Below are 24,480 nucleotides of genomic sequence, written 5' to 3'. Positions count from 1 at the left end.
AGAATGACCCCCCAGGAAATGTCATGAAGGGTGCCAGCATGCTACCCAAAGGAGGTGTCCAGGGACCATCTCAGCACATGGATTCCTTCAGCATGCACCCTTTCACTGGTGCTGGTTCCCTCCAGAGGCTGTTGTGAGGTGGGACTGGCCGCTTCTTGAAAAGGCTTTGATCACATAGCCTGACTACTGCATATCTCAGGCCACAAAACCATAGGTAGGTCATGTCATTAACATGCCTTTTACTTTACCATAACATCTAGGAGGGCTTCTAGTGCTAACTCGGACACTTGCTGCTTTCCTTGCCAGTGTGTTCCAGTGGTCACCTACACATTCATGTTTCATCTGAATTCCAGTTGCTTTGTCATCGATCCCATGGCTCATTCATTTTCTTTCCATTCTTAGAGCACCCACTGGTATTCTGTCTCCATGAAAGCATGCTTCTAGTTTAATTAAATTACCTCTCAGTTACCTAACTAGGAGCATGCACTGCTCATGTGTTCCAACATGAAGATGAGAAAAGGTCTGTCTGTGATGGAGCAGCTAGAGTTACAGTAGCCCTAATTGTCATTACAACTTGTAATCTCTGGTAAAAAATGTTAGACGTTTCCACAAGTGTACCTATTCAACCAAGTAAATCTGGGGTTTCAAAAACTGACCCTTCCTTTACTGCTGTGCAATTAAAAAATGGATATAGTGCTATTACAGGACTAATCTCACATGATTCCAGTGTGCTGCTCTGGACCACTCAATAACAAAATTAGGCCTGATTCTTTAACAGCAAATTAGGTATTATAGAATACAAGTTCTCCCTCTTGCCTCTGAAGGAAATAGGAAAGAGAAAAGTTGTTTTTTCCCTTTATCACAATACAGTTATGCTTATGTTTACCAACACTTTTTACCATTCAAGTCTAATTTAGGGACATGCATAGCTTTTTCACTATAGCCGATACAGGACTTTATGAAAAAAGCCCTTCAGAGCTGACATCAGCTAAAGAATCCTTTAGTCAGAAATCTAAACCTGTGATATGAAGAGGCTGGTCATGTTGCAGAAAATGTTGTCTGCTGATACCATATCTGTTATTCTTCTAGCAAAACACCAAGGGTCAAAAGCAGCATAAAATACACAGCATTTTTTAAAAAGTATAGATGCATTAACAATAAAATTGTTAGATGTGACCTGCTATAGTATGAAGTTGCATAGTCCTGAAATGCCGTTTCTGAAGGAAGCACCTTCCCAACACAGTCCTTTCGGAGTCACATCTGAAATCTCATAAATCACTTTTCTGACCTGAATTTCCATTTTTGGAAGTGTGAAGCAGGAGTTTTCAGAACAGTGCTATTAAAGATAATGTACATACCGCAGCCTGAAAATAATTCGATTGCTTTTAATAATATTTGAATGCTTCTCAATTATAAAACATGACATAGTACACTAATACAGAATATATTTTTTAACATTGGAGAGATTAAATATGGGAGAATAAAGGGACAATTGGTCTTCTGAATATGCAAAGCTAGCTTTAAGCTTCAGCAGAGTAATCTAATCGGAAAGGGCAGCTGTTTTTCCTTTAAGGCAACTATGTAAAGCAACAGATGTGACCCAGCATGTACAGAATAACATAAAAAAACCTTTAAAAAGCTTACAGTTCTACTTCAAAAAGATTTTGTAAATTATCTTCATATCCATGATTTGTGGGGAAAGCAAAGTCATCATTTGGGAATAGGCATGTGACTGTCTTTTGGCTGTGCTGTGTTGGATTTTGGCAGTTTAACATGTAAGGACAACCATTAAAGAGGGGCAGACTTAAGAGAGTGTCCGGAGAATAGCTATGGCCACAGCGCACCCTTCCCCGCTGTGTCCCCAGTGCAGGACATCTTCTCCCTTCCAGCCCTGGGGCTCTCTCTAAGCCTTTCAAGACACAAAATTGACAACCACTTCAGTTAACTCTAAGCCAATTTTGGTTTGTAAAACCAGTAACTGAAAAGAAGAAACAAACAATGTTGTGATGGTGCCTATCTTTTTCTCATAAAGTGTGAGTGTCCTTACAAAGCTGAAAAGCTGGATTCCTCTCAGATCCAAAAAGATTTTCCTGTCCAAGGTATCAACCTCATCATCCAGGCAAAGCAGAAACTGGAGGACATGGAGCTGGGCCTTGCCCACATTCAGCCTTTTGTAGTTGGTGGGAAGAAGCACAGTTCTGGAGCTAGTTATACATATTTTCCCCTTGGAAGAGGAATGGGGCTGTCTAGAATTCCACTTTCTGCTGTTTTTTTCTTTTATTCTCTGATTGTTTCATGCAATATGCATTAGCGGTCCCTGGAGCAAGGACCTGAAAAGAGGTTTCCCCACAGACACTGATTTTTAAGGAGAATTTTTTTTTTTTCATCTTTATTTCATCTAGGTGTCCCCACAGGGCAGAGTCAAGGTTGTTGGGTACATTCAATAAAACATTCTTGTACTTGGATAAAAACCTTCATTCTATTCTTTTAAAATGTACAAGAAAATCCTAAATATAATACATTAAGCAAACCATTGTCTACATGGTTAGACAATACATGTAGCTCTACTTTTTATAATATCCTTGGTTCTATACTGTTCATGATTTATTCAATATACCACAGTTATCAAAAATGGAATGCTTCGATATTACTTTTAGTTGGGAGAAATTATACATCAGCTATTCCAGCTCCTCAGCCATGTTATAAAATTGATCCACCATAAGGTCCAGAATTAAATTAAAATGAAGTGTAAGGAGTAGAGAATGTTGCCAGGTGACCTTCTGAAATATTAATACAGCTTGACCTAAGCTTTATTGCTATAAACCTGCAACTCACGCAATTTCACACAGGCAGCACAGTCTTGAGATGAAAACCTGATGACTAAGTGGCTTGATTTTCCACACAGATTTTGAGCGTGGGTCAGTTGTTTCTCCCCCAAGGGACTGTATGAAGCTTGTTGCTTCCTCTTGGTCTGCCCAGGTTAGATGCTCTGAGGTTTACTTTTGGTTTGAGTGTTTCTAAAAACTCTACTGTAAGGACTGGCTGAAATATCACATTTTTCCTTTAAGCATTTTCATGTATTTTATTAAGGAGAGACTTCTGTGACTTCTCACCATGCTTTCTATCCCTTTGCTTAGTTTATCGTATTGCTTTACTGTCCCCTGCCTTTTGGTGAACCCATAACCTTCTTGCTGCTTCGGGATGCCTTACAGCTCATATGTATTCCTATGTAAGGACAGCTGTAGTAAACCCGCTCCAGTCACCCTTGGCATATTTTATTACAGTAATGTGAATGAAGTTCTTTCATAAGAAAAGCCCTTATACTGAAAAAAAAAAAAAAAAAAATTATTTGTATCTGCTTTACAGCACTTCTATGTGGCCAGAGTGGTGTAAAGATCCTATCTGGCCATGAAAGTTTAGGTATCTATAAAATATAGATACCTGTATAGAAGTATAGATGCACATACAAAAAATCTTCCAGGATTTCAAGAGATTTTTGGTAGCCCTCACTCTAGCATCTCCCTCCCTTCTCCCATGCTGCTGCCTGCTTTCTGTCAGCACAGCTGCCAGGGCTGGCAGCAGGATCTGGCTGAAACACGGTGATTTTGCTTCCCTGGTGGGGACCCTCCTGCCTGGGGACAGAGGGGCATTTCAGCAGCCTGTGTGCTGGGCAGGGAGCAGCTGGTCGAAATGCTGACTACGGGGGAACATCTGAAACCCTGTTGCTCTCCAGAAGTTGAGCACTAATCAGCGTTTCAGGAAGGCATTTCTCTCCCTGTGGTTTATAGCCTGGGAAGCCTTTCATGTGCACATACTGATTTTAGGCACCCCCCCAGTCTGGCGTATATTTAATGTCTGGTTTTTTTGATCAGGGTTTTGCTACTGGAATCCAATTTACGTACCTGAATACTTTTTTTGATGTGGCCCAGTATAGCTTTGAGCAAGAGTTTAAAGTCTGTCGGCAAAAAAGAACAAATAACAAAGACAGAATGGTTAAAGGCTTTCAGCTGATAAAATTTTTTATAAGAAATACTATTCCACTTAAAAAAAATAAAATAATGGAAATGTTTCCATTTTGGGAATAAATACCTGAAAACAAAAGCCAGGTGCTGCACTGAGAAAGATAGTCACACTGAGATTTGCTCTAATTCAGAATCTGTCTGTATATGTTTTTGTGATACTTCATTGGGTTGGTGAGCAATAGAAATAATACAGCAGTGAAGTCTTAGGATGATTGCAGGAGGGATTTTTCTTTCACAAACTCCTACAAAAGGATAGTAATCTTGAGATCCCAGCTCAAGTCCCATATGATAACTAAGCATGTGAATGTTTAATCAAAGCAAAAAAATTTAAAAGGGGACAATTCATTAAAGGTATTGAGAGAAAATGCTCCAGTTTTTTATATGGGTATACTATGGTATAGCCAATTAATTTAAAAGGTTAATATAATAGGAGAGAAAGTATTTAAATCCATTTTGAAGACAATAGCCATATCAACAGAAAAACCTCTGCAAAGTTCCTAAATTAACACCAATACAAAAGCTATTTATATCATTAAAAATTATTACTGTAAGTTATACCTAATAGCATAAAATCTTTTGATGTTTATCCCAAAATATATGTAAGCTATTCCAACTGGGAATTCAATGGGATTTAAGGGAGTACAAAGAAAACCTCCTTCTAACATTAAATTTACCTTTTAAGAAATGAAGTAACATTTTCATTCATCGATATACAAACTAGTATCTTTAAAGATCAAATTAGAGTGTTAAATAGTCTACACCGTGCCTTACAAGAAAACAATCACTGTTATACCGTAAATAATTGTGACTAGAACTGTCTTTAAAGTATTGACAGGAGTCAATTAAAAAAGGTACATATCCCAGTTATTTCTTTGATAAGTCATAGTTAATTTTTTAAATTTATTTTGTTGTATATCTTTTCTATTTTGAAAAATATTACTTTTATTATGATTGGAAAAACAATCTATCTATAGATAAGACAAGTATGAAACCTGTTTTTAGAATGAGGGAGGAAGGTCATCGGTTTTGTAAGGGCCATCAAAAGGTTATTTCTCACAAACTGGATCCAGCAGGCTGACTCACCGTAACTCCCTCAAAGTCTGATAAAGATGTTAAAGATCCATGTCCTGTTGAATTAATGTGGATAACTGGTTTGATCCTAATACAAAGATAAAATATATTAATATTCCATTAGGTGTGGTAAGAAGATCAGAAGTAGGATTTGCCTGTTGGACTGTAGCATCTTTCGTATGCAACCATAACACGAAATACAAACAAACATTATTAAAGCGGAAGTCCTCAGCACTTTTCAAAATAGGGACCCTGAATTCATGAAGACCTCTCATCCCTGCTCTTGTATTCACTGCCGTGTTCATTCCACAGTAAGGACTAGTTGCTTATAACGATTAATATGAGGCTCCACAAACTCCCCTGTTCCCTTGGGCCTGATCTGAACTCTCTCCTCTTTTACAGAAATATTTGCACTGATTGGAAAACGTTTTTGGCCAGACTGGAACACCTGCTAAAGTTTTCTTCCATAAACGTTACCAGAATTTCCCCCCTCTATTACTAATAACAACAGTGTTGTATATGTTTTCGCAAACGTACGGGACTCTTTCAAAGCAGCTTTCAGAGCACGCAGGTACAGCTGTAATGAGCCCTTGCTGGGGCCACCTCGTCCCTGTGTGTGCACAGGAGAGGGGATCTGCTGCCAGCACAAATCTGTAGTTGCAAAGACTCCCCAGGAACCCGCAAACGGCCCAGCTCCGCTTCCTACTGCTGAAAGAGTCCTTGTCCTGAGCCAGGTACCTGAACACTGTCTTCTTCCTCGTCATCACCTGGCATGCCTGGCTCCATTGCCTCATCCATGGACCCCTCTGCACAGGGTTCCAAACCTTCTGCCTGGCCGTGCTCCTCCTTGTCCCCACAGACCCCACCAGCCTGCTGTGTTCTCCCTGTTTCGCGTGGCCCTAACCCCATGTCCTGCTCGTGTTCCTGGGTAGGGGACAGGGTGGTTGTCAGTGTCCTAATCATAACATGGGCACATTTCCTATATTAAGTAAAATATATTTTATCCAATACCTGCCTTGTGTCTAAACAAAGCTACTGAAGCTATGCACAAGCTAAAGCTTAGAACAGAAAAGGGCACCTAGCAATCACAGCTTGTTGCCAGTTTGTTACCAGCTCCTTACTAGCCTAGACCACCCTAAACCACAGAGGCTCCACAGATCTCTCCAGCAGAGAGCTCCTGCATGCAGAAGCTGGGTGCTTTGCCATACTTTAAGGACCTTAACCTAAGTCTTCACATCTGCCCCACCTTGGGACTGTCTTGCAGAGCAAGCACTGCAGATGACTTTGCCACCCTCATGGGATCACCTTCAATAGATACCAAATTTTTATCAATTACTAACAACTGCCTTACCGTGGAACTTGTTTTCACATGAAAGCTTCAGTGTGAATTACCATTGCCTCTGAAACTGTGTGCTAAGGAGAAACCACTGTTTGTCTGTCCTTACCTGATGCCAGCTGGAGAAGCAGCCTTCATCTCAGTGGAATTACGTCAGCTGATCCAGCCTGGTGTTGTGACTATTATACACGGCCAGAATGAGCTTAACGTGTAGCTGCGGTTTTAGAAAGATGTGAAGATGCATGCTAATAGTAAATTTATCACTGAGTGATCATATCCCCATATTAATTATAAGGAAATTAATAACTTTTGTGTTTTGCATGTGAAGGGCCGTCTGTGTTTAAATACATTACGAAGCTTGTGTTAGGGATGATTTTTTTCTCTTTAGTGCTCCTGAGACTGCTGAACAGCTGCCAGCTGCACCTAAGCAGAAGAACGTGGCTATTAACACATTGCCAAGCAAATACTGTATTATACACTGCTGCATATTTTAATTGCACTAGCTTGTATTTACAATTCAAAGCATTCAGAAATTGTACTTTTAATTTTTGGTAAATTTTTATTTACTAATTTTTCATTTCAAAATATGCATTTGGTCTTGATTTGGTTCAGTGAGTGTAATTTTACCTAAATGGAAAGCCCCTACAAATCCAACTTAGTTTTATGATTTACCTGAGACGATAATACAAGTCAAATACAACACTAAGATTACTGTAAAGAAGGTCTCACGGAACATGGAGTATGGATGTGGATTAGAGTACTATTTGAAAAAACTATGACTTATGGCCCAGGTTTACCCTTGTGATCTGCTATTTCTGTTTCAGTGAGGCTGGCTAGCTGCGGTAGCTATCACAAATGGACTGAAAGTTAGTCATTGATCTTGTTGTTTAACCAGTGCAGACACCTGAATATCCATGATGTATACAGAGATGCTACATGATTACGTTATATTTTTTCTTCTCAAATGACATGAATAGCAAAATAATTCTCCAGACTTTGTCCTTAATCTTCACTATACTGAAGGAAAAAAACCCCATGCTGTCCCTCAGTAGACTAGATGGTATTTGCGGCTTCAAACTTGGCCTAAGTGCTTCTCAGAATGCAGTCTTGAAAGTGGCCATATTTCTAAAAGACCATGGACAATCTGTAGAGACATCCTCCTCATGTCCTGCAGGTCCATGTGATTCCTCTAGTGTCTGCAAATTTTCTGGATGGTCAGAGATTGAAAGTCTGTCTCAGAGGTGATCAGACTCTCCCTGGCTAGTTTGTGTGTTATGAAATTGGGTATGAGAGTCTTGAATTTCAACCAAGCCACATGCACCAATGTAACAGAAGGTAGCAGAAGTCTCACCTTTTGTCAACTACTTTTCTGCATTCAGAACTCACTGGACAGTCGTCGAAATACTTGTGGGACCCAGTAGTTCTGCAGAAATGGAGGGGAACCTATATGGTATGATTTTGTCCAGTGCTGCTCCAGAAATGCGTAACTAGATGGACAACTGTCTCAAAGGCTGCCAGAAGTTCTGGAGACATTAGCCCACAGCTCATGTTCGTATATCAGTTATCAATCAGTGAGATAAATGCTGCTCCCTTAAGTAAATATTGGAAGAACCTGTCTTGTATCCTGGTAGTTGTATAGCTTCTGATTGTCCATGATGAGTGCTATTGATGTAGTCTTACCTTTCTCATAAAAAATCAGTTATTTTTGACTGTACAAGAGATTCTAGAAACCTGTAGTAATTTGAGAGGATTTTAAAAGATGATTTTTAATAATTAGCTAACACATTTGTGTTTGATTCACTCATTCAAAGTATGGAATAAAGTAGCTGGATTTTCTAGGAGTTGCTCCCTAGAGGAAAGCAAGCAAGCAGGACGAGAAATAAAGCAATGTGCTGCTCCAAGGTAGGCCCAGTACCTGTGAGTTTTTTCTTCAGAAACTTATAGAGAGACTTACAATAGTGAAATGTAAGTTCTTAAAACATGCTTTCAGTTGTCAAAATTTTCTTATTTACACATGAGAGTAAATCACTGTTAGCAGAAGCTGTCTTCTGGCTTTCAGGATGCTTCTCGAGACGTGCATCAAATATTGCTTTTTGCTGAAGCACTCAGAGGAAAAAGGAAAAAGGACACTGTACAAGTGTTACCCGTTGCACGCACCTCCAGTGCAAACACTATTAATAAACAGTGCTTGGAGCTGAGTAGCTAAAAGCAAAACTGAAGTAAAGGCAAATGATAGAAAGGAAAAATGGTTAATATTGCTTACTGAAGTGGCAATTTAACTAGTTATTGCCTAGGGCTAATACAGTTGGAAAATTACATTGCTGGAATGAAATGCCTTCTGGTAATCATTCCTAACTTTTCTTCATTTAGTGAAGTGATTCTTTTTTCATAACATTTTACCTAATCTATTCATGTTTCCTCCCTCCTATCTCAAATAAAACTGGGGAATTTAGAGAAATATGACTCTTCCATTCTTAAAAAAAACCCAAAAAACAAAAAAACCAACACCTCCCCCCCCCCAAATCCTTCAAACCGCTACTGATTTTCTTCTTTCTTATAGTAGTTGAAAGCAAAGAACAGGGCAGAGAAACCTGACTGTGAAGGGCAGTTTCTGCACTTGGCAGTGTGATTCCAGGTTAAGGACATTCTCTTCCAGACACAAGATGCAAAGACAATATGAGCAATTTAACAAGATGGATTTATACCACTCACTTGGGCATCAGGGAACATTTGAATTCCATAAGTGGTACTTTTGTGCATCAGGTTTTAGCTTTTTGTGTGGATAATCAGTTTCTGAGAAATATGAAGTGACCTGAGCAGAGTTGAAAAAAAGATGTTTTTTCAGATAGGCCTAAAACTTTATACTACAACTGAAAAACCATAACAGCATGTCCTTTTCTATCTACATTACAAAAACTATCGCTGTAGGAAAAAGTTTTCTAGTCTTCACAGAGAACCTGAAATATATTTTCCCTTGATCCATTATTTTGATTTCTATTTCTAGCATATGCTTAATTTATTATTTTTTTTTTACTAAAACAAGTTATACTATATGAGGATCTCTGTAATTAAAATTTTTCAATTAGTCTCCTGAGTTCAAAGATTATATGTTATCCTTACAAAGAAGGCTAAGTTGAAGCTTCATAGAACCATAGAACAGCCCAGGTTGGAAGGCGAGATCCAAAGATCATCTGTTCCAACCCTTTGTGGGAAAGGGACCCCAGACCAGATTATCTAGCACCCTGTCCAGCTGCAACTTGAAATCACATCCAACTGCATTTCCATTCAGTTCGGTTTTCAAACCCATGGAAGAAACTTAGTTCTCACTGTTATTTATGAATACCAAATGTCTCACACCCAACAAATAGCCAGCCCCAGGCTGTCTAAGCCCTATACCCAACCTAATCACAACAACTATTCCATGTGGGAGTTATCTGGGAGAAGTCTGGTGGATGCCCTGCCCCACAAATATGTACCCCAGTGAGGGATTACCATGTTGCCCTCTGCAGGGCTGAAGTTCACCATGCTCCTGAATCTGATCCTGCAGAAGGACAGGCTTGGGGAGAGCAGGACTACCTGGGGCACCACAGTAACAAGGACCTGCCCAAGCTTCACCATTTGTGCCATCTCCTGTGCACTGCTGCAGTCTGGTCCTGCCTGTTTCCTTCACGCTGTGCTTGGGGAATGACGGAAAGGAGTGGGAACTCCAGCGAGAGCAGCACTGCTCCTTCTCCCAGCAAGTCTGTAACTGAACTTTGTGAGGCAGAGGACAAGGAGATGGAAATTACTTATTCCCATAACTTGTGACAGGGCGTAGCTCTGTCCCCACTCATCACTGACACAACCTCCTATTGTTTTAAATGTATTCAGGACTAACTCCTGAGAACCAGCTGTGGAAACCATAGCCCTGCCAGGTCTCCCTATATGTTGCTCCCTGTGACAATTAGTGCACTGCGACTCAATTCACACACTGTGCTTGGCAGCGATTCCCCAGACTCTCCATGGCAAGAAGGTGATGCATTTGAACTGTTACTCCTCAGCGTGTAAGATGATGATGTGTTCTTCCTGAAAGAGAGCCAGCTCAGTAATTTTGAAGGTTTCAGGTTTTGACTTTGGTGTCTTAGTGTGCCTAAGTCCCGCAGAGTCATCGGAGATCTTTCGTGGCTCTGCCTCGTTGAGCAGTCTCCTGCCTGTCCTGGATGGCTCCAAAGGCAGCACACTGTCTGCACGGTGGTTTCTTCAACCCAGGACAAAACCCCAAAGCTCTGTGTCTCCTCTGTTATTCTTAAAGCCCATGCCAGATACTATTATTTCCACATATAAGCATTGCAAGGTGAGCAAAATAAGATCAGAAACACCTGTTTTAGCTTTGGCGCAGATAAGACTTTTGAAAGCAATGTGATGTTCAGTAAATGATTATAACTTCTTTTAACACAACTTTACCACTAATGATCCTAATTTGTCCTGTTTGCATTGAAGAATGTTTATCTTGACTGACAGTCTTATGAATGTCATTGCACAGGGATGTCATCAGGATTTTAGAATAGCTCAGACTATAGAAATGTCTCAGGCTTATTCTTGAAAATTCCTTGTGGACAGAAAACTTAACATTTTATCACTTTGGCAGTTATCTTGCTGTGCACTTGAATGAGAAATCTGTGTTGCCAATTAGTTTAATAATGTTTGTCAAGATCTACTTATGAGCAACTGTGCAATAAAACTCGTTAATTATATTTTATAAAGTTTCAGTGTGAAAACTGGATGAAAATGCTTTTGCTATAATTCAGACTTGGCACAGAGAGGAGCAGGCTCACTGACTGACCAGTGTATATTGCAGATAAATCTGTTCCACCAAGCAAATACCAAGAAGGACTGTGAGTAGCTGCAGAGAGGACAGGCTTAGCCCAGAGAGTGGGCAAGAAGTGGGGAGCTCCCCAACTAAAAAAAAGAGAAAAAATAGTGAGGAAGCCAGACCTCTCTGGCTCTGAGCCTGACTGGTAGTTTTAGGCATCAAAGATGCTCCGCACCTAACAAAATCTGCAGAGCTTCAGGTGAAGGAAGTTTTAATCAGTGCACCAATGGGAACTGTACCATACACATTTCAATGTGCTATTTAATTAAACTTAATGTTTTATTTTGTTTGATGTGTGAAATGCCATTTCAGGTTTCTTCAGGGTTTTTTTTTTTATAAGTAACACTGAAAATGCTAAAAAAAATGGGAAAATATCTTTAATAGTGTATCCAGAGGTGCTGGAAATTAATTTTTTTTTCCTCATCTATTGTTAAACAGGAGAAATATTGCAAGATTCAGGATTACAATGTGCCCTTATGTATAGCATTTTTACCTGGAATTCCTCCAGTGACTGTTGGCAGTCACCATAGTACATCAGAAATTGGTGAGGCACAACTGGAAAAATCTTGCTAGATTTTAAATCTTTCTCTACTGTGTATGAACTGGCTGCAGATGATTAAAAATTATTTTAGAAGTTGTACAGAGCAGTAGGAGGATTGAGTGCCTTTCTGTAATAGTTTTGCTACTCACTGCTTCAAATACCTGGATGTAATTTATCGCAGGACAATACAAAGTTTTCAAGGGATTGGAGATTTCCTTGTTTTTGTAAACTTCATTATCTTGGGATTATGCAATCTCTTCACATGGCCTGTGAGGGTAGTTTGGAAGATTCTGGAAAAAGGAAAAATATAATTAAAAAAGCTGACTATTTGATAAACTACTGTTTAAGTTACTGAATTACATAACGTGTGTGTATTGTTGCTTTGGCTCCCCAAATTTGGAGTTGACATTTCCTTGTCCCCAAAAAAATTTCTTGTGAAGACTTATGTTTTTACAGGCTAAATTCTACCTAAGTGCTTCCAGAAAGGCTTTGCCAGCAGTGGGCTCCGTACATAAATGGAATTTAATCCATTTTAACATGTCTCTCCACTTATACAAGGGGCAAAATATTTCTGATGTTCCAATATTTCTATAATACATTTCCAGTAATAGTGGAAGAAATTTAGTGACCACAAAAATTGTCTAGAGGAAAGAGAAAGGGTAGTGGATGCTCACATCCAGGCAGTCCTGGACTGAATATTTGAATGTCTTTCCACTCCTGACAGCAGCTGGCAGAAATGAAACCTTAATTTTTTAGTTTGGGAAGGTAAATTCTGTCTAGAAACTCCAAGTGAGGAGGCAAGAGGCTCACTGTGCTGATAAATTAATACCTTTCAAGGGTAATTAGTACTTGCAGGATGTGGCCACCTAATGTGGCACGAAAGACTAACTTGTCCATGGCCACGCAGCAGGACATTTTCTGAACGAGCAGTAAAATTAGGGAAGCTGCATTTTCCCTGCAGTGCCCCCCACACCACACCAACAGCTGCCCTGAAGCGAGGGGTCATAAATGGGGTGAGGAGCTCAGGAGGACAAATCCTGAAAGGCACATGCTGCTTCTGTGCCAGACCCGCCTGCCTCCTCAAACCTCAGAGACAAAAACTATGGTCCCAAAATACGGGCTCATCCCGAATTAACAGAACCATTGTAAGACACCTATTGCCTGATTCATGCCAGGTTATCATAGGTTGTGAGGCGATGCATTGAATGATGCATTTTCTCTTGGGTATTGTTCAGTGGAGTAGTGATTTACTTTGACTTTTTTTCTGGGCATGATATAGATATAGTTTTTAATACTTTATTTTCCTTTTTGATAATACCATTAATTCTGCAGGTTCAGCTGGACTGGATAAAAGCCCAATGTAAATAATTTACAGACAGCTGAGAAAGCATATTTAAATGTTTTCTGATAGCTACTTCTTCACAATTAGTATCTAGATCATTTATTATTTTAAAATAAAAGTTTCTTAATGGAAGCTTGAGAGTGTGCAGCCAACATTACTCATGTTGTTTCTGCATTCCAGTTTCAGGTAAGAAAATCTGCTCTGTGAGTTGCAGAGCTAACGTTAAAATCTACTGACTACCCCATGTATGGTTTACCTTCCACAAAACTTAATCAGAAAGAAAAGTCTCCTTTAGCCAGTAGACTGATGATTAGAGAGTTCAGCAGGTTTTCTAGACACTTGGGTAGAAACACATTCTCTCCCTAAAAACCTGGAACCTGTACCAAAGAAATGTGTCCTAATCTATAAGTGACAGGAGATGAAACAACAGGTCTTTCTAATCACCACCGTCAAAGTGCTTCAGTGCCGTAAGCACACCTACCTGTTCCTTGGGGAACCAGGTAAGACACAGAACCCTCCTCCCTGCTAAGTGACCGCCCTGGCAGCGGGGGCTCCCACCTGCAGGGAGAGGAGAGGAGAGAGCCCGACCCGACGCAGGCTGTAGCCTGGTGCTTAGTGTATCCCCCCCGCCCCCGCAGGATGCACTCCAGCCAAGCATCCTGCATCAACATGGACCATCAGAAAAAATGCAGTTTGTCATGGCTGGTCCCTTCTGACCAAGGTTCTTGGTGGGTTTTGAACAGAAATTGAGCGTAACTCTGGTTTTGGCATTCCCCACATAGCTGTACCTCTCCCCATGTATTTAAAATCTAGTTTTTGTGACAGCTAGAATCAACTTGTTTTGAGAGCTATGGGAGATAAAAGTATGAAGTATGTTAGTCATATTTCTAAGGGAAATTGCACAGCCCCATGCATTTAAATAACTATTATCAAATCTATTATAAACTATATGATAAACTATTACAAAATCTAGATGGAATAACTGTCTCCTGAGAATGAAATTTAATTAAGTGCTTGGAGACAATTTTAACTGGCAGAGCTTAAAATGAAGTTAAAAACAATTATGAAATGCTCACATACAGTTTTGGATAAATTGAAAAGAGAAAATTTAATTGATAAAAAGTAAATCAAAAATATATCCTGGGATGTGGGTGATAATATATCTTTAAATAAAAACCAAAGATAATTAGAATCTTCTGAGGAAGAGGAGAATTAACATAGCATTCACAATGTCATAATTATTGTAAAACCCGTAGGTTTCTGGGAAGTGTTTCAGTGGTTGAAATATAACATCCAAGTATACTTGAAACTGAAGACATGCTGGAATGGCTTAAACCAGGTTCTTTCAGGCAACATTGATCTAATGTTTCATTTGCACGGCATTTTTTGAGTTCTGACTTGCAATGCCTTAAAGGAGGGGGTTTTCAGAAGGTGGCTGGTTTTAGCGAGTTTTGAACACCGCACCGTTCCAAGGTGTTGCACCTCTGGACTCTGAGACATGCAAAATCAGTTGTCACTCCTTACAGTGTTGACCTCCTATAAGAATTCTGTTTATCTGGCTTGTCGATGTGGAAACATTTAAAAATTACTTCTGGGAACAATCGTGCTTCTGTCTTCAGCTATGCCAAGGCAAAGTCAGTCTGGACAGCAATCCCAGAAAGCCAAGACATTGTGCTGTAAAACACAACTATAGAGCAAATGTGCTTCTGACTGCTAACTCAAGAGGAAGGGGACTCATGGATTTGTTAGGATTTAGCTCAAAATTCACACCTAAGGTAGTATGAGTAATGGAGGTCTAGTCAGTAAAATCAAAACCACTATTCACACCACCTTAATGTAAACACCCAACACCTAGTTGTCCAAATAACTCTTTAGATTACACTGACAGTAATAACTTGTGATTTGATTGTCTAAATATGAGTGTCCTATCATTAAGGTGCCCCAAAGTATCCTGCCTGGCCTCCTGCAGTATTTGTTGCAAAAGATCTTTGAGTCTCATCCCTCCTGTCATATCTGTCAGTCCTGTAGAGATGCCCTAGAGATACCCTGGATACCCAAGAGCATCTCAAATGGCACTAGATCCTGCTTATTAGGCAAATGAATACAAGTCCTAGAAGGCCACTGACACAGCAAAAGTTTAAAGCTTGGCACATGTGTGTGATATGTGGGTTTTGATCTCTTAATCTGCAGGTGAATCCCATCCATTGACAGGTTTAACTCAGCTGGCTACATGTAGGTGGCCAGTAACACCTGAGGACCCATAGGGTACCTAAGACATGCAGGTGAAGCTGCAGATATGACACAGGGTCTCTGAGAGAGCACTACCTTTCTCAAGTGGCAGCTGGAGGCCACGTGTGTCAGGAGCCTAGGTGCATCAATGAGTCTTAGTGGCCTTGATCAGCGTCACCTAAGACCTCCACTCGCACCCACGGGCCCAGGGGCATTATTTAACCTCAGTTTTGGGGTGTCATTCCCTGCCTGAGCTACATTAGGGAGTGCTGGTCTCCAGCTCAGCCACAGCTTAGCCCTGCCTGACCAGGTAGTCCCTTGATTTGGATCTCAACCTATGGGCTGACTTGACCTTGGCCCTGCATCATTGCTGTGATACTTACTTTATCATCTGGACTCTTGATTGGACCTGGCCACCATCTCTGGGTCTGTTCTGCTTGGATACTGTGGGATGAGGCCTGGCTGGCAAGGCTCTTGGCTGCTGGCCCTGGGCTCCATTTGGCTCTTGGCTCAACTTTCCTTAGCAAGCAGCCCCCACTTTTGCTGTTCCCTAATGAGGACTGATACCCTGGTGCACCTTGCAGCTGAATCCTGCTCTAGAGAATTGCACTGGATGCTATGACTTCTTTCTGCAATTATATTGGCTTGTTTTAGTAGTAAAAAACAAATGACTTCAAATGTTTTTGCAGAGGAAGCAAAAACGTGAATCCAAGGACAATGTGGCCATGACAGTTGCTGTAAGAGTGCATCCTCAGCACCTCCTGGAGGTCTTGCTACCTGTGCCACGAAGAAGAAGAAACGATGTTGTGAGTTATTGAAAAGAGTAGGCTGTATCTTGCCATCTCTGAAGCACTAGGGAACCTTATCTGTAGCGTCTTATCCAGGCCTTAGATTTAAAACCATCATAACCTCCCCTCTCAGAAGGGAATACTGAGATGTGGATGATTTGATTAAAAAGTTTCTAACAACAATCTATCACATGATACCTGAAATAATTGTCCAGAATAACACAGGAGGACATTGACACCCCAATACTGTGCTGCAACACAAAGACCTGCTATTAGGGATGAAAAAGGAGGTAGTAAGAACGGTCCTGTTTCTTACAAAGGAGAGAGGACTATGGACTGGTTTATGCCATCTCTTTTTTTTTTGCTGTGAGGAGTTCTGCACCGGAGAAAAAAGATGGAGGATTATTTACAAGACAGGCTGTTGCAGACCATTGACTCAGATCCTGTGCTATTGGCAGCTGAGAAAAGATGTGCAGCCAGCATTGAATCGTCTGGCTGCTATTCTCTCCATTTGTTCCCTCTCCAACATGTATTTGAAGCATCTTTTTAGCGCAGCTGGCAACATGACTTCCATTGGGTGCCCCTTCACAATCAGGAAGGTTGTAGGGCAATAAGGCTTGAGGCTCAGAAGCTAGGCTGTAGCCAAATCTTCACTAAATAGCACTATTTCTCTTCCTCAGAGTGGGCCTGGCCTTGCTGCTGACTCTCATCCTTTTTCTGGGATTCAGTGGCCCATTCTGTGCATTTTTAGTGTTGGGACACAATCCCTGAGCACCCCCTTCTGATATTTCCTTGAAAAGAGTCAAGGGGGCACCTGCTCCTTTCTGCCTCTCCATATGGTTAGGCTTAGCTCCATTTCTCCATCTCAGGATGGTGGTGCCTGGGGGTATAGCCTACATGTAAAGGAGCACGGGCTGAGGAGCCAGTCTGACTGGGACCTGAGCACAGGAGAGTCGGGATAAGAGTTTTTCGTGGACGCCCTTGCAGACTTTCATCTTCAGTGGTTGATTCAGGGTCCTTCTTCCATAGCTGCACCAGTAGTTTGGTGCCATATGAGACCATTTTACCTAGGGGCATTGGTGCAGTGCTAGCAGTTAGCTGTGTCTTGCCAGTACTGCCAAGGGATTCCAGTTTGTGGGGATGTATCTGGACCAACGACAGGTCCTTCCACTCCCTCCTCCTTTTTCCACTTTCAAACATTATTTTCTGTAGCAGAGAAAGTGCTGTCAGCCTGCCTTCCTTCCTTCCTTCCTTCCTTCCTTCCTTCCTTCCTTCCTTCCTTTTTTCTTTTCCTTTCTTTTCCTTTCTGCTGTATAAGAACAGTAGAATCAATGACTACAATGCACCTTCCTGTTTTGACTCAGTAGCAGTCAAAATTTTATTTCCCATTGGTGGTGCTGGTGTTCATTAGGGAATGTGCTAAAGGCTCATCCCCCAGCACACCGAGGCAGAGGGCAGCGGGGGAGCCCCAGTGCCCCAGTCAGAGACACGAGCCCCTGCCCCAGCCCCCAGGGCTGTCCCAGAGACCATCAGCACCATAGGGTGGGTGAGACCCAGCACGGTGGGTCCCTGGGGTGGTCTCTGGGGCACTGCACAGACTTGGGGGGTCTCTGCCCTGAGTGATGAGGCTCATGATGGGGTGCTGAGAGGATCATTCTGGGATTGTGCAAGACTTATCGTGGGATGCTTAAGGTGGGGAAAAGGAGGGACTGAAATGGATTAGGGGAAAACAAGCATGGGAGAATAGAGGGATAAGGGGACAAAAGGGGCCATCTGCCTGTAAACAGTTCGCTGGTTGATACATTTGTCTGGCTATGCCCTGTGCCGGGTCAGAGTGGTCTGTCCTGTCATCTCGTTAAACTCCATTTCCAACTCTTTGCTTGGTGAGGGCTCTATTCTCTGTGCATGTGCATGTTTGGGATCTGAGCGTGGCGCACTGGAGTCAGACCAGGGGCCAGAGGCATCTCTGTGTCCATGGTGCCAGCACCTGGAGACACCGGAGTGTGTGCATGGTGCATGGGTGCATGTGTTGTATTCACTGCATGCGATCGGCAGTGACTATCAAGCTGGACCAGCCAGTGAGCCACGTGATGCAATCCCTTCTGCCCATAGCAAGACTTTGAGTGTAACAGAGTGATGAGCACACGAAACAGGAGGACGTGCAGTGACTGCATTTGGTTCCTCTGCCTTGAGGGTGGAAGAGTTTCAGAGGTTTACTCACAGCAGGGAGAGGGGATCAGAGTCACTGGCAGAGCAGCTGGGCTGCTGGTAGTCAGAGTGGGGCTTTGTAAACAAAGCTTCTCACTTGATAACATTTTCTCTGTTGTTCCGATCCAGTTTAAGTCACTGAATTGCAGTTTAAAAAATTTTAGAATATGGGCAATATAACAGCTGACACCGATCAAAGCAATTCCTGGGTAGAGCAGGTGGTGTTTGTGCCACTGCGTTTCTCACGTGTACCTCCAAGAAAGCTATGACTCAGGTCTCACCTTCAAGAAGGGAGGTCTGTCATGGCACATTTTGAATCAATGTGCTGCTTGGATGCCCTCAGCACTTCTCCTGTGGTCCTCCCTGCGTGCCCTTCTAAGGGGAAGTTGGTGATTTGCACCTGCGTGTTCCTTTTCCATGGATGCTGTCAGAGCTCTCAGGTCTCCCCTCCTCTGATTCTCTACAAAACAGTCAGCTGCCTTCTCAGCAGGTCTCCAGCCCATGGTTCCAGGATCCTCAGGATCCACTGGCTCCTCGCACTTGGCATTGGTGGTGGTGGGGGGTGTGGAGGGGGCCAAGGAGTAGGGGAGACCCTGTGCAGAGGAGGAGCCCTGCTGGAGAGAGCTTTTTAGCTAGGATCTGTGTCCTGCTCCTGTCCCTTCCCCTGGGTGAGCTTGCAGGCTGACCTTAGGTACTGCCTGGGGTATGAGACCGGGACCAGCCACATCTGATGTCTGACCTGGGTTGCCTGGGTGGGGCAAGCATGATCTCTGACTGAACCTTATCTTTTTTGTCTGTTTAGACCCAGTTTTCATGGGCAGCAACCTTACCATTATGTTTAGAGCTCCAGAGCATTTCATATCTATTTTCTGCCTGCTTTTCTTTGCAGTTCTCAAGGTCTGTGTTTTCATGCTCGGCTTTGGTAACACTAATGAGTGCAGGAAGGCTCAAGTGCGTTTGGTATGCTGGAAACTTTCTGAGGGGTTTTAGGACACTGGCAAACTGAAACGAATCTGATGACTGCAGATGACCATCTTGCTTCATACTTTGTAATGAAATGCCCTATGAGTAAAAACCACTCAGCTCTCAATGAGGTAAATTAGAGGCTGCAGTTAAAAAGGGAACTGAAAATTACTCCTGTTAGATCAGATTCTTTCAGATTCCAAACTAAAATTCCTGATCTTGTAAAAACTTGTAAAAGTGAAAAAGCACTGCTTAAGGTAGAGGGACTGCCAGGTTAAAGGCTCCAGAGCTGTCAATTTTTTCTTGATTTCTATGTCTTTTACCTTCTTCGCGTAGCAAGATAACACCAAGATGAATTTTAAGGTATATTTTGTGAGACATTGGGTTGCATGGTCATACATTAAAGAAGCTTAAAGGTGTAACTGTTTAAAGTATATGTCTCTGGCAAATTAATGTAAACAGGTGCAGATAATTCATAGTAGAAAGATATAACATATTGCATTCTTTTGTGAACAGTTCAACAACCAATTCTGATTTCCATAAATACTTTTGATCTATTTATGGAATATTTTTTATTCTTCTTGATCTTTAATTAGTTGACAATCAGCTCATGACTTGGTTAATTTTCCTCTTACTTGCTTAAATTAAACTGTAAATAGAAGGATAAAGGTGCAATTGTAAGTGAATTAAAAATCTCATTTTCAAAATATCTTTGAGCATTCCCTTAATATTCACTGACTATATTTTTTTTTCTTTTACACTCAGCTAGGCTAAGCTGAGAGAAAAAAAGAAACAACACAATATATGGTAAGATACTACAGAGAAATGCACACTATAAGAACTCAATAGATCCTATTTTCTGAAAACAAAACAAAACAAAACCCAAACAATTAAAGTACATATCAGTGATACATTCAGATAAAAAGCCATAAAGCCCTTGTTATAATTTAGGATATGAGAGTTCATACCTCTTTTCCATGAACACAAGTCATTATTTCAGTGCACTCACCTTTGGGATTATTGTTTTCTCTCTTAAATGATTTCATCTGCAAATTTCATTATGGTTCCCATCTGGCATTTCTTATATAATGCTATGCCTTTGCTTTAGTGCGTTCATTAAGGTACTTATAATTCAAAGTAATTTCTGAAAATAAGCCTGCATGCAACTACTATGTTCCTAAAACTTTATTACCGTTTGTATCTATGGCACTAAAACTGTCAGGACTGATGGTTCTGCACTGGTTGGCTTTTTTTTCCCGTTTGCTAAAATGCTCTTGTCACTTGTTATTTCAGACTTGTTGCTCTGATTGTCTAGGAAAGAGAAATAACAAGGTCTGCTAAGTGGATTGAAAGGCACTGGAAGTGCCCTACATTCTTTTTAAAAGCAAAAAAGCTTTTAAAATCAAATAACTGACTGGTCTTAAATCCAGCTGTGAGATTGCATAGTTAGAGACAGCACCTAGAGAGCCCATGACAGAAAAGGTAGCCACGAGCGTAGTGCTGAATTTCCTCAGTGGTTTTATCCAGTCCTATTCCTATGGTTTCATGAGCAGTTTCTCCCTTCACCACATCCCAGCTTCCAGCTGGTAGTTTAATATCTTGAGTTAAATGAGCTCCTCCCAATAGTAAATCACTGAGGTTGGCCTTCCCAGATGAAGACTCCTGTAAAGTGATTGTGTGGTAGCTGCTGGATAGATGGCAAAGAGAAATCCATAAAAAAAGAATTTCCCCCTGGAAAAAGACTAGGTTTTGTCTAAATGTTCATTTTTCTGAGCTGCCTTCCCAAGTGTGCATTCACATTTTCCTCTAGTCAACATTGCCTTTTTACGGATGTGAGACATCATCCTATTCTCTTCACTCTATTTCAGCTTCCTTGCTCTTTATTTTTTTTCTCTTTTCCTTGTTTTATTGTCTATTTTCCTTTCTCCCATTCTAACTCCTTACATTTCTTTTGTTCTTTCTATTGTGGTAGCTCATTATTTCCACTGCTTTAATCTTCCTTACACTCCCCCTGTATTTCCCTTATCCCTCTTCACTGTACCCATCGCTATTTCCATGATCTTACCACTGATGTTCCAGATCCCCTAATTTTGAGACACTTCTATTTTTGGTTTCTTAATTCTTATCAAACTCAGTGAATAGCTGCTCAGACCTTCCCCCTGTTATTGTCTCAGGGAATTTCATGATTGTCCTTGCCCTACCTTGGGTGGCAGTCTTACTTCTTGTATGTGATCCATCACCATCACATAACTGGGTAAGTGTTTTGAGAGAAAAGGAGTTAGAGAAATGTCACGCTTTTATGTCGGGGATAAGCTTTGCCTGTAAAATCTACAAAGTATGAATAAAACCTGAGAGTATAGTTTATTTTGCTATTGCTTCAAAGTCTCATTCAGAGTAGAGTCAACTTTTATTTTTGCTCTATGAATTTCTCAACTACAAGCTTTGTAGTGTGATTTCTGAGACCCATACTTCATGAAAAAGCACATTAATGAGAAATATTCTTACCTCTTAGTGATAGTATTTTTCCTTTGTATCTCAGAATGGGTATACTAATGTCACAAAGGTCTGAACCGGCAATTCTTCCACTGACAGTTTGCTGAAATACCTCCTTTCCAAAAATTCAGCCCCCCTCCAAGTAAGCAACTAAGCCAAAAGCAATTACTGTTACCCCCTCAATGGCAATATATAAATGGATACAGTCTTGAATGCATACAGGAGGATTTAATCCTTGAAAGTTTAATCTTTTATAATGAGATCCAAGCATCAGAACCTATAAAGCTGAGAATATACATGGCTGTAAGACATTCATCACTCTGGAGATATCAGGTTGAATATATATTGGACAAAAGGATCTTATCAACAAATTCAGCACTGATGAAAGCTTTTGCACATAAGTTATTTACTTCTGAGACAAGACTATCTCACTCATTTGGATGAGTAATTGTAAGCAGTTTCTCTGTGAAGTGCTATTATGCTTAACATATTTTACAGCCAGAAAAGTGTATTATATTTTAATATTTCTTCTTTGTGTGGTACATTCTGATATAACTTTTCTTTTTTCCCTGTATGTCTCATTAACATTTCTATCTATTGTGTTTAATTTAATGCTGTAATCTCTGAAGTCCTATTAAAAACAGTCAACACCACAAATATGTGTTCACATTAAAAAAAACCCAGACAGTTTCTGGCTAGGTTATGCTCCTTATATTACTGGGGCAACTTTGACTTTCAGGAGGAGATATGTCTTTAGCTAAATGTGGCTTCAGATTATATGGTCAAATGACCTTGTGGCAATATTTAGCAGCTTTTAATAATCCACGGGGGGGCTATTAATGAGGGGAAGAAACAGGCAAACATAATAAAAGCCACTGATCTTTTTGAAAGCTTTTTCTTTAAGTAAGGTCTTTTAATTTGGGAGTTTTTGGAGTTACTAGCTGTAACATTATGTTAAAAGATCTCTTCCTAATGCAGAATTTCAATTACTTTGTAATAAATTAAAGAGAATGTATTTGAAGGAAGTAACCTAAGGCAACTTGTTTCAGCCGGTTGAAGATCAGGCCCATTGAGCATTTAGAGGAGTGAAAATTGATTAATATTTCCCAGTTCAGCAGAGATAATCCACAAGACTCTGTCTGCGTTCTTATTTAAGTGCCCACCGAAGCCCCTCAAAGATGAATTCTTCAACTATCCAGACTGTTTTGATCCTGTGAAATGTCAAGGGCCTCCTATGTATGGTCTAGGGAAGCTGGAACCCCTGAGAAAGCTTCACAGGGAGCTGCTGCTCCTCACTGCGCACCCTTTAAATACATAAACCAAAAAGCCAGGCACAGTAGGGTCCTCAACACCTATGGAGTTAAGTGCAAGGGTTAACATGTCTCTTCACCGGCTAGACCCTCGTGAATGTCTAGCCTCCTTAGTTCATCAAAGGACAAGGGTGTTTTACCAGCGAGTTGTGTGCCAGAAGGGTTGCTCTCCTGAATCTAAAAGGAATCCCACTGAAAGACTTTAATAAGGGAGGACCACATGCACAACTATAGCTTCAGCCAGAAACTGCCCTCCTCTTAAATGACTAGCTGAGAGTCACTTGGATGGTAGGCAGCATAGCTACACAACTCACACTTTTCAAGACTTTTGATTTATAGAGACAGTATACCCTGCCAAGGGCTTCTGCTCTGCCACTGATGGCCAAATGACAAGATCAACATTGTCAGAAGACCAAATTTTACATAACCACCTCCCACACTGTAAGAATATTAGAGTGACCATTCTGGTCTAGACCTAAGGTCTTGTCTCTGAATGTAACCAAGTGGATGACTCGGGGAGAGTATGTTACATAGCAAGGCAAGGCTGCCAGTACTCACTCCTCCGTATCTTCTGTTTTGAGAAGATGTTGTTTTGGAGAAGATTCCCACCATTGATACCCAACAGTGGGAACACACAGACTCCAGAAAGCACTTTTTTCCTGGTCCCTGAAGACTTAACTCAGTTTTTGTTAGGATGTGCCACTCAACTCCTTTCTCTCAGGATTCCTCTAGAAAGATCAGCAAAATAACTGAACAGAGGAACATCCTATGACTAGTTCCAACCCCCATCAGAGACTAGGAACGGCTGGGCCCTGAGCTCGGCAGAAGTCTCCACCTTATACTGGACACAACACAACCCTTCAGGGGTTTGCTGTCCTGGTCTCAGGGATCCAGTTGCTCCCTGGCTCTCCAGAGCTATGTCTGGGATCACAGTAACAAGCTATGAAGGAAAGCGAGAGAGAATGACAGCTTCTTATAGACAACACACACTCGTGTGTTTCACAGGCAGGATCTTCTGCTGGTCCTGATGGCTTCTTTCCATGGACGGAGATGGTGCAGCTGTGCAAGTCCTTGGAGACGAAGAAATCAGGGATGGTATGGGCATCCATCCTCTGTCCTCTGGCTGGCTTTGTCCCCCTTGTCCTCCAGAGGCATGTGCATGACCAGCCACAGGCCAGCGCCCTTCCCTCATGCTAAAGCATTGCCACCAGTTCAGCCCAGTCCACAGCAGTTCTCATTATGGAGCAGCAACAAAATTGGGTCATACTCAGCTCTGGATCTAGATGGTTTTCTTCTTTTTTCCTTATAATGGAACTTTTCTGGTG

This window comes from Grus americana, chromosome 2, assembly GCF_028858705.1.
Source record: "Grus americana isolate bGruAme1 chromosome 2, bGruAme1.mat, whole genome shotgun sequence".
Lineage (NCBI taxonomy): Eukaryota > Metazoa > Chordata > Aves > Gruiformes > Gruidae > Grus > Grus americana.
Note: the sequence above shows the minus strand (reverse complement) of the source record.